Raw genomic sequence first — 12,500 nt, 5'->3', positions numbered from 1 at the left:
AGAGAGAGAGAGAGAGAGAGAGAGAGAGAGAGAGAGAGAGAGAGAGAGAGAGAGAGAGAGAGAGAGGAGAGAGAGAAGAAGAAAGAGGGAGAGAGAAGAGAAAAAGGAGAAAGAAAGAGGGAGAAAGAGAAAGAGAGAGCGACAGGGAGAAATTGAGAGAGACGGTTGTATAAACACAAGAAGAGAAAGATAAATGTAGATAAATGGAGATGAAATGAAAGAGACAGACCGCGTGAGAGATAGAGAAGGAGAGACAGAGAGTGAAGGAGAGAGAAAGAGGGAGGGAAAGAGAGAAGGAGAGAGAAAAAAGAGGGGGAGGGAAACTGAGAGATAGTGAAAGAGAAAGAGAGAGAGAAAGACAGTCGTATACACAGGAAGCGAGCGAAAGATAAATGGAAATAAATGGAGATGAATTGAAGGAGAGAAACCGCGCGCGCGAGAGAGATAGAGATAGAGAAAGAGAAGGAGAGAAAGTGAGAGAGAGAGAGAGAGAGAGAGAGAGAGAGAGAGATAGAGAGAGAGCCAGGGATAGAGAGGAAGCGAAAGTAGAAAGGAGGCAGAGAGAAGTGACGAGAGAGAGACAGGGGTGGAGATAATTAATGACTGAGAGAGAGAGAGAGAAAGAGAGAGATAGAGAGAGAGAGAGTGGGTGAAGTTGTATGCCATTGATCGGATCTGTCTTTTTGAATGGTGTTTACGTATGTATGTGTGTATGCTTGTGTGAATGTGTGGTCATGTGTATACGTGTGAGTGTGTGTGAGTGTGTATTTATGCGTGTTTATGTATCTTCGTATGTGAGTCTGTGTTTATGTGTGCATGTGTGTGTGTTTTTCTGTGTGTATGCGTGTATGTGTGTGTGTGAGTGTATGTTTGTATATGGAGTAAAGTTAAATGTATATGTATTGATAATACTGAAGTGGTATCCCCGTGTATCAAACGTCTGTGGCTATGTCTAGTGCAGACGATTCACTGACGGTTACGATTTTGTGCTCTACCGAACAATATGAGCGCCTTGCACGAATGTGCATCCCGGCAATCAGCTACATGGATTCTGGTATTGTCAGGATGAAGAGGAGATCTGACTTGGGCCAGATTTGATCGTAGAACGATAGGCATTTTGTTAGATGCTTAAACGTTTCTGAAAAATTCACATCCGTGAAATATTTGTTTCACATTTTGACACAGAACCAGCAATTTTGAGAGGGTTTAAGTCGATTACAGTGACCCCACTGCTCAACTGGTACGTATTTTATCGACCCCAAAATGAGTGAAGGCGGAATCTGAACTTAGAAATTAAAGATTGCTAAACATCTTGCCCGCCGCGCAAACAGGTTTTCCAGCTCGCCGCATTCGCCCTCGTGAAATATTACTTTTGAATTATAGATCCCAAAAAGCAGAAGACAAATTTGATTTCAGCCTGGTTAACGGACCAGAACTGACCTCAGCTGTTAACCATTTTGTATTAATGCAAAAAATAACTTTTGACTCAGGTTATAAACATTTTATAAGAATTAATGGGAGATGTATTCCTTTGAATTACATTTTTGTGTGGTTTAGAAAAGAAAGTAAACGTTTGTTCTTCATCAGACAGAAAGGACAAAGTGGATTTAATACCAAAGCCACAAATTTGTTATTTTGTAACCTTGGCGTAATAACAATTTTAAATTTTATCTCTTTGAAGAACGAATTTTTCCGAAACGTAAAATTGTTCATTGTTCACACCAAACCTATTCAAAGTATCGCATTTACTGATGTACAAGTTCCTCTATATTATACTTTATTTTAACTGGAAAACTGTGGTGTGGTTTATACATGGGAGAAAACTATAAAAGGAGAAGAATTTGTACTAAGATTTAGAAGTAAATTAGTGGTGCGACTAATAAACTAGTAGATGCAGTAATTTAATTTATTTTTATTATTCGGCGAACATTTAAGGATATACTTTTGCCAGCATAGCTCATCGTCATTGTATTTAGTTCTGGTTATCTTACCATTGAATATATTAACCATTGATTTCAGATGTTAAAACGTGGGGGTAAAAAAAAAAACGACCGTAATCACACGTTGAAGGACATGTATCAAAGCGATGCGGTGAATATTCGGTGAAATTACAGGAAAACGATATGTTTAAGATTCACAAGTCAATGATTTGCGTAATTATTGATCCATGGTGCATCATTGCTTTTCCTCACAGTAATTTTGATGTTGTCAGCATTGTTGCTGTTTAAGTCTGAGTCAGATTTTATTAATCCAACAGATTGCTGAACACCGTCTGAGCCAGGACAAAGCCATATATTATTTTTATCAGCAAAAGGCTGTGTGGTTCCGGGTTCAACCCCATTACGTGACACCTTGGGTAAGTGTCTTCTATAGATCCTCCTGCTTTGTTATATTGTAATCACAGTTTAAAACACAAATATTTGTTGTCGTCGGTGTTTTGATATTCTTGTTAATGTTCGATAGTGCCGGTGATGAAGTAAACAGAAATAAATTATCATGCCATTGTGTGTACTTCTCTAACAACTGTTTTTAAAAGGTACACTTGGAATCTACAAGAAATAACTAGCTGTGTCACGAATTTTTAAAAATATAATTTAAATTGTACAAACTCTCGGTAAAAGATTTTGAATCTTGGAATAAAGTTATTCATGATTTAGTTATATATTATCATTTATATTTTCTGTCCTGTACTTGTTTCAGTCATAAGACGGCGGCGATGCTGGGGCAACACATTCAAAGGCTTTAACCGAACACATCGGATCCACTATTTTTTTAATATCTGGTACTTATTCTACCAGTTTCATTTGTTGTACAGCTACATTACAGGTGCGTAAACAAACCAACATCTGTTGTCAACCAGTAATGGGGTGACACAGAGATACAAATGAACACGCACACACACACACACACGCGCGCGCGCGCATGCACGCACACATACGCATACATGCATGAACATACATACGCACACATATATATGGCGATGTTTCGCAATGTCTCCGCCTGCTAAATTGACTCCCAAGACATTGGTGGTCTGGGGCTACATTAGAAGACACATACTCAAGGTGCTGCGCTGTGGGTCTTTAGCTGACCCCACCTGTTGCAAAGCGAGCTTCTTAAACACACCGCCACATCTGCACTCGTAGGGGAAGTAATTATTTTAACTCACGCCATAGAAATACAAAAACAAAAATGAACAATAAAGAAAGGAATATATTTCCACAAAACATCGAAAGATATGTAACGATTAATAAGATATAGTTCAGATATCCACTCAATCCCAAACTTAATGAAAAGTAGTTATTGATCTCAAATTTCAGCACAAAGCCAGCAATTTAAGGGGGAGGGGTAAAGTCGATTACATCGTCCCTCCTTCCCCCACCGGACTCCACTGGTACTTATGTTATCGATTGCGATTGGATGAAAGGCAAGGTCGACATCGACAGAATTTGAACTCAGAACGTGAAGGTGCCGCTACACATTTCGCCCGCGATTCTAACGATTCTATAAGCACTCCACATTTTAGTGAAAATTAGTTAGTAGGCTTCGTGGAGAAACCGAGGCAATCTGTTAGATAGAGCAGCTAAATATTCCTCAAATTATAATCCGCTGCTACAAAGTGACATTGGTTTATGCAGTTCTAAGTCGGACGAAAGCACACAATAAGTCAATAAGTTAATTCTTTCTAAGTTGCTCAGATCAGTTGATTCTAACAATGTACAATCTGGATCGATCCAGATTGAAGTTACGAGCTCAACTGATGTTACTGCTGTTGCGGTTGTTGCTGCTGCTAAACATACAAGAACCCCCATCACTAACACAAACTTCAGCAACACCACCACCATCACTAACACAACAAACGTTCTTACCACATCCAGTTACTACTACTACTACTACTACTACTACTACTACTACTACTACTACTACTACTAGTGCTGCTGCTGCTGCTGCTGCTGCTACCACCACTACTACTACTACTACTACTACTACTACTACTGCTGCTGCTGCTGCTGCTTCTGCTACAGGCATTGTTAGAAGAACTTTTTATTTTTGCAATAGGTGTTTTTACTATCGTCGAAATTCATATTTGCTCTTTCATCGTACAAGTTTCTGAGTGTATGTGTGACGTGTGTGTGTGCGTGTGCGTGTGTATGTGTGCGTGTGTGTGTACGTGTGCTTGTGTGTGTGCGTGTATGTGTACGTGTAACTATGTATATGTATATTTTGTATACTTATATATATTCGTATATATGTATATGTATGTGTATGTATATATATATATATATATATATATATATATATATATATATATATATATATATATATATATATATATATATATATATAACTTATATGCACATACACCAAACCATACATACATGTACATATATGCATTCATACAACCTTAAATACACACATCGCCGTGAACTGCTTAAGCATTAAATATAAAAGGCATTAATCATATCTATTGTCACATGATTATAATGTTTACCGCATGCATCTGGCGGCACACACTTGTATTAACACACACACACACACACACATACATACATACAAACATGCATACATACATACGCATACTAATATATACATATATATATATTCATGTATATACCTACCTACCTATATATATATATATATATATATATATATATAGAGAGAGAGAGAGAGAGAGAGAGATGCATCCATGTATGTATATATGTAGTCAAGTATATACGAATGTATGTATGAATACATAAATATACTCATCTGTATACATACACATCACACATACACACACACTTATATACGCATATATAATACATATATACATGTTTACACATGCACACATATATAGGCATGTGTATATATATACACACACACACAAACATACATATACACGTAAATATATGAGTAATTTGAACTGGAAGCTAATAATTATATGGCATATTATATCGTATTATAATTTAATATAGCTCTGCATGTATTTGTGTGTGTGTGTGTGTGTGTATGAGTTCGTGTGTCTGTGTGCATGTACAATTATAAACATGATCTTTCACCTTCAACGTTTTCCAAATTCGTAAAATTTTTGTTTGTATTTATAACGTGAATATTGCATACATGATAGATTAGGTTTAATGGTATATTAGAAAATTGTGCAACGAGAGTGATTATAGTCACAAGTATAGGTAATGTATATATATATATACAAATGTAATATTAGGAAATACGTCGTCATACATGTTCTTACATTAGGCTGGTTTATTACGCAAAAAAACAATTTTTTGAAGATTAACTTCTATAAGATGATTTAATTTTATAAAAGAAGCAAAAAATAGTGAATTTAGAAAAATATATAACACGGAAACACTACAAACGCAGACAAATATTATAGCAACCGAACAGTCATCATAATGCACTTCACAGGTGTCTTTGGTAAGAGAACATGTCACTTGTCTTTTGAAAGACGTATTTTCAACACCTGGTGCCGCAACTGTTTGTCATTCAATATTATGAAGAAACGGCTTTGGTGAGCAAATTGTATAAAAGTAACTCGAACCAGTAATTTAGGAGAACTAGGAATCGTAATACAGTTTTAATTTTCATTACAGTATGATTTTAGCTACATATTTATCTAACCATAGCCCGCTATTTTTAAGTAGGGATTTGTACGCCTCCTCTATATGCCATCAGGATTGTAATAGGAATACAGGAAATGTCAGTCATAGTTGGTTGGATATTATTACTTCCAATCTCTCGCTTTAAAACCTTATACATGCACGCAATCATTCCTACCCACTCCATCCGTTTATAACGAGCTTTCAATTGCAGATGTATACACCACTGTTCACTTATATCATCTGTCTCTTTAAGACTGCGAACTATTAACAAATATAAAATTTCATCAGTTATAATTCAAAGATGCTACTGCGAAGTCCATGAAACAACTTCGGGGTGATATACAACCAGAAACCTACATTCATTTACAGTTGGTAATAATGTATGTATATATGTATGTAAGTATTATGTATGCATATACATACGTGACTTGGTGCTTCAACTTGACTACCTAATTCAACTGCATCTAAGTTATTTCGGTTATATATATATATATAAATATATATACATATATATATATATATATATATATATATATATATATAGATATATATATATATATATATATATATATACATACACATACAAAGACAAAGAGAGAGGCAGAGGGGGAAGATGGAGAGAGGAATAGAAGAGAGAGAGTGGACAACGTTGACATTGATAACATTAGAACGCGTCGTACAAAATGTCGGGTAAAGTTCGGAAAAACATTTTATCTGACGACCTATATGCAATGTCAACCCGCCTATCTGTGACGCTCCCTATTCATATCAGCATAATTAAAAAGCCAGCCTAGGATACGCTCCACAAAACTGATGTATTACGGCTTCACCTGCAGTTGAGTACTTAAAACGCAGCAGACTTTAAATGTAATAAAACAAAACTATGTACACACTGCAATTCCTTTCTTGCATTTGTGAGACTTTGAAAACTACAGTTTCACATCGTTTACTTAGTGTTTTTTTCCATTCATTGCAGTATGGCAAGGCTGGAGCACCGTCTTGAACTAATCGATCCCGCTACGTTTCTTTTTAGCTCTTAAGTCTAGATCTTGTTCTATTGGTCACCTTTGCCAAACCCCTAATGTAATTTTTTCTGTTTTTCTGTTTTTCTATTTTTCTGTTTTTCTATTTCTTTCTGTGTTTCTATTTTTCTTTTGGTATATCACAACAATAAATGTGACTGCATTGAAAATGTTCATTTCTAACATTGTCTGATGAGATTTTAGAGCGATTACGTTGTTATTTCTAGCAAAGTAATCCATCAAATAAAAAATAATCTTTCATGTATCACAATGATAATGTGTAGCTGAATTTGAAGGCGAAGGGGTGACAGAATCGCTAACAGCCCTGGAAAAATGCTCAACAGAAGTTCGTCCCTTTCTACGTTTTGAGCTCAAATTCCGCCGTGGTCGACTTTGTTTCTCATCCCTTCGAGATCGAACAGTAAGTACACTTTCAGTATTGGGGTCAATTTAATCGAATTGCCCTCTTTCCCAGAAATGCTGTCTTTTTTTTTTGCCAAAATTTAAAACCAATATGCATCTGTAATTGAATTCTATTATTTCTAACACAATCTAGTATTTTAGAGATTTCTTGTTGCTGTTTCTAACAACTTAAGTCACCGCATACAAGCAACGTCTGGTATATCACAATGGTAGATGTAACTGCATTCAAACTTATTCATCTCCATTATAGTCTTACCTGAAATAAGGACGAATTTGTTGTGTTTCAAACTATATAAAACATCACACACTTACACACTGTTGTATACCAGAATAGCAAGAATTGTATGTATGGCCATAGGTTCACATTTTGGAAAGCAATTAACGTAGAGTATTTCAGAGCTTCTCAATGACTGAAGACAAGTATTACATATTATAACCCTATTAGTGAGGTAAATAGAATAAAACAGTTTTAATTAAGTTAACTTCATGAAAATTTCATACATGCAAGGTGTTTGTTTATAAATCTAAGCGTTATTTTATGACAAGATTAACAAGTTAACATATTTGATCCAATTAGAGTAAATAATTAGTTTAATTTTGTTTAGAGCGGAAATTACATATAATGAATCGAGACTTAATATATTAAAATGTAAGACAAATATTAGAATGCATAACTTTGATAAAGTATAAGAAATTTTATGAGATTTAAATATTTATTTCAAACCGAGAACGCATATCTATCGAAGTGTTTCTTTGCTTATACGCTTGCTTGTGTATGTACGCATGTGTTTAGGTATGCATATATATATATATATATATATATATATATATATATATGTACACATGCACGTATATATTACATACATACACACACACTCATATATATACACGCACACACACACACATATACATACATGATTAGGTACACATATACGTGATCGCGTACACATATTCAGTTGATGCATTACGCTGTTACTTTACATTTCAGAAATCTTTGATTCGCAATCAGCCATGCTAGTCATCTATAGTAAAGGTGTGGAAATCCACTATGATTGTTAATTTTTAATTAACCGCCCATTGTCCACTCGAATGCATTGCTTGTCCCATTATGCCTGCAAGCAGTTAACACAAACGGCAGTTCAAAATCCACTACTTCAGGGATATGTTTAAAGGTGTGGCATATTTATTTTATGATGGAGAGAACAGAAAACATTTTCTAGTCTCCTCCATACACATGAGGATGGTTACTTTCTGAAACTTGAATATTTTGAATATCTGTAAATTGAAGCGTGAATACCCGCTGTGTGAATATACATTTGTATTCGTACTCTCTCTTTTCCGGGGTTGATTTCAGGCATGCCTTCAAAAATCAAATTGCATTAAAAAAACAAAAAAAAAACAACATATTTTTGAACTTATTTTTGCAGCCTAAACAAACGTATGTACTTTTTATGGTCAACCGTTTCTACATTTGGTCTGTATAGCATTTTATACGCAAAGGATGTCGAATCTATTGTTTTCTGAAATTGAACTCTAGTTCAATTGCACGTCAAGCAAACAATAAAATCGTTTAATCGGTATTCTATCGGCTAAGCAAATAAGGTGAATGAGAAGACGAAAATAATCATTGTTCTATTTTTTAGTGGCGGGTGTGTGCAATCCTATATATGAACACACAATTACACGAACAGAGAGACACAGACACGTACATACTACACTCTCACTCTCTCTCTCTCTCATTCTCTCGCTCTCTATGTGTATATATATATTCATATGTATATACATATAGCCATATGTATATATGCATTTACATGTTAGATAGATATTTAAAGAATTTTTCAGTTCTAAATTTTAAAGATGAGGAATTATGTACATTATTTCCTTTCTTTACAATTGACGGATAGTTGTCCTCATCTTGTTTGTTGTTAACACAACGTTTCGGCTGATATACCCTCCAGCCTTCATCCGGTGTCTTGGGGAAATTTCGAACACGGGTTCCCATTCCTAAGGTAGTTTTCGATGTTGTTGTTGTTATTATTATTATTATTATTATCATTATTATTATTTAGATCACTGCCTTGAATCGAACTCGGAATCTTGGGGTTAGTAGCCCGAGCTCTTAACCACTACGCCATATGGCGTAACGGGTAAGAGCGCGGGCTACTAACAGCAAGATTTCGAGTTCCAAAGTGAGTGTGCTGGGTATAACATATTTCGAATGTTCTGTATAGAACTTTAGTTAAAATCTGCGGCCGCTATTTCTGTTAGCTACGCAAGAGTCATTATCTTCAAGTTGACAAAGCGTGAGGATACGCTATTTGCATGTTGACATTTGATATAAATGATATATACTTCTGTTTTTGCTTATTGGTGACATTTTTCAGATGTGATAATTACAGGCAACTGAAGAGATCTTTCATATTATTCTTATAAAAAAAGATTATGGCATTTGTGGTTCAGAGCAATGTTTTCTTAACAAAGATAAAGATTTCTCGCTATATATGATCTTAGGCTCAAGATACATCAACGAGTTACACTATCTAGTGTGTATCTTTCTACTTATAGGGTTTGTGTGTTATTTGTTTGCATATTCTAATTTCGCTCGAAACTACTTGATATTAACATATTACTAGAACTGCATTCGGTTCAACAAATATGATTTTCTCGATCTATATTGGAAATATCAATACTGAATACACGTGTTTTTTACGATTACGGAAGACGTAATATATATATATATATATATATATATATATATATATATATATATATATATATATATATATATATATATATATATATATATATATATATATATATATATATATATACATATACATATATATATATATATATATATTTATATATATATATACGAGTATATATATGGGTGTGTGGGGTGAAGCTTGCTTCAAAACCACACGGTTCCGGGTTCAGTGCCAGTGCATGGCAACTTAGGTAACTGCCTTCTACCATAGGCTCGGGCCGACCAAATCCTTGTGAGTGGATATGGTAGACGGAAACTGAAAGAAGTCGTTGTATATATATATATATATATATATATATATATATATATATATATTATGTTTATATGTTTTAGACAACCGATGTTGGCGCGTTTACATCCCCGTAACTTGGCAGTTCGGTAAAAGTAATCGATAAAATAGGTACCAGGCTTATAGATAATAAGCCTCGAGGTCGACCCCTTCCACTAGAAAGCGATGCTCCTGCATGACCCCAATCAAAGTAACCGAAACACGTAACAGATTAAGAGAGAAGAATATATAACTGTACACGCACAAACGCACGCGCACACACATGTGTATGCATGTATATATGTAACTACGTACGCTTGTATGTATGTATAATAATGGTGTTGTTTTATGGGAGAGACAGGCGAATTACATTCGATTTGGTTTTGAAATTTATTTTCGGAGTTCCAAATATTTCATGATACATAAATACGCACAAAATCACGTACGCCACGACATAGACACACACACACATAAATGTATGTATGTATATATATATATATATATATATATATATATATATATATATATATATATATATATATATATATATATATATATATATATATATATATATATATATATATATATATATATGTACATATATATGTGTTTGTGTGTGTGTATGTATATATATATATATTTATATAAATACATATGTATATATGTGTGTTTGTATATATATATATATATATATATATATATATATATACATATACATATATATATATATATATATATATATATATATATATATATATATATATATATATATATATATATATATATATATATATATATGCATGTATATACGTGCTCTATATGTATGCCTTATCTATATATTTATACTGATTTTTGAATGAACTAGGCTCTAAATGACTCTAAAAGCAGAAAAGAAAAATAAATGTTTAAAATTGCATGTAGAAAAATTACTAAAAGAATTTTCTATATGGAAATATATGTCATGATATAGCTAATGTTAGAGTAAGCTTTAGAAAAAGATATGAAAAATTTAACTAGACTCTAATTTAACGACAATGGACGTCATGTTCACGTGACTTCACTGTGAAATGGTAGCATGACTTCGTAATTTTCCACGATGTTTCATGGTTGAGAAAAAAAAAATATTACATACATGAAATTGATGCGGAATTCCTAGGATTTTTTTGAAAAGAAACAGGAAAAGTGAAGCGAATATAATTTCTTATCTCCCAAAAGACAACATATACTATACCGACAGGAAAAGGTGGCTAAAGTATTGTGGATGATTTCTGGTGTGTTTATATCCATTTGTGGCATTCTTAAACTATACTTATATGTGTGAACAATAGTTAATTTCCTGTTAAATTATTCAGATTTATTTTTAAAATGTTAATTATCTAGAAATAATAATTCTGTGAAGAAATTACAAATACTCAATTATTTGAAAGCGTTGAATGCAAGCTATTTTTATTAAAATTAATTGGCAGAAAATCAACGTTCATCTTATTAACACAAGATAAAGGTTAAGGTTATTGTCTTATGGCGGTTCAAGAAACGCCCAGTAATTTACTGGAAGTAATTAGGCAACGAAGAAAATTACTGATACTGCATTTTAAATCTATTTAGGCAAACTTTGTCCCAGAAATTTCAGCGAAGATTAACTTCCCAGTTAATTGAGCAAAGAAAGCTTTTCCAAATTAAAGTTACGTCCTATACATCAAATAAACTATACAGGATACTCATAGATGCCTTTGCAATTTGAAAGTTTCAGAAAATAATGGAAAATAAGGATACTTCATACAGATGTATATTTAAGATATGAGGAATTATGTACATTATTTAAATTTAACGAATATTTGTCCTCATCTTGTTTGTTGTTAACACAACTTATTGGCCAATATACCACCCCGCCTTCATCAGGTGTCTTGGCGAAATTTCGAACCTAGGTTCTCATTCCTAAGGTAGTTTTCGATGTTATTATTATTATTATTATTATTATTATTATTATTATTATTATTATTATTATTATTATTATTATTATTATTATTACGGTCACTGCCTAGAATCGAACTCGGAATCTTGGTGTTAGTAGCCCACGCTCTTAACCACTACATCCCAGGTTACAGGGACGTTGACAGACCATCCCCTGTTGTCAAGTGGTGGGAGGGGACAACCACGGACATAAACACACACACACTCACACACATATAATATATTAAAAGTGAAGTTCATATTGTTTGCTTGCTTGCAACGTAAAGATAGACGAAATACTGCTAAGCATTTCGCCTGGCGTGCTAACGCTTCATATTTCTTTATTGCCCACAAGGGGCTAAACATAGAGGGGACAAACAAGAACAAAGGGATTAAGTCGATTACATCGACCCCTGTGCGTAACTCGTACTTAATTTATCGACCTGAAAGGATGAAAGGCAAAGTCGACCTCG

This window comes from Octopus bimaculoides, chromosome 22, assembly GCF_046866305.1.
Source record: "Octopus bimaculoides isolate indiv1 chromosome 22, ASM4686630v1, whole genome shotgun sequence".
In the NCBI taxonomy this organism is placed as follows: Eukaryota; Metazoa; Mollusca; class Cephalopoda; order Octopoda; family Octopodidae; genus Octopus; species Octopus bimaculoides.
This window is presented reverse-complemented; position numbering follows the sequence as displayed.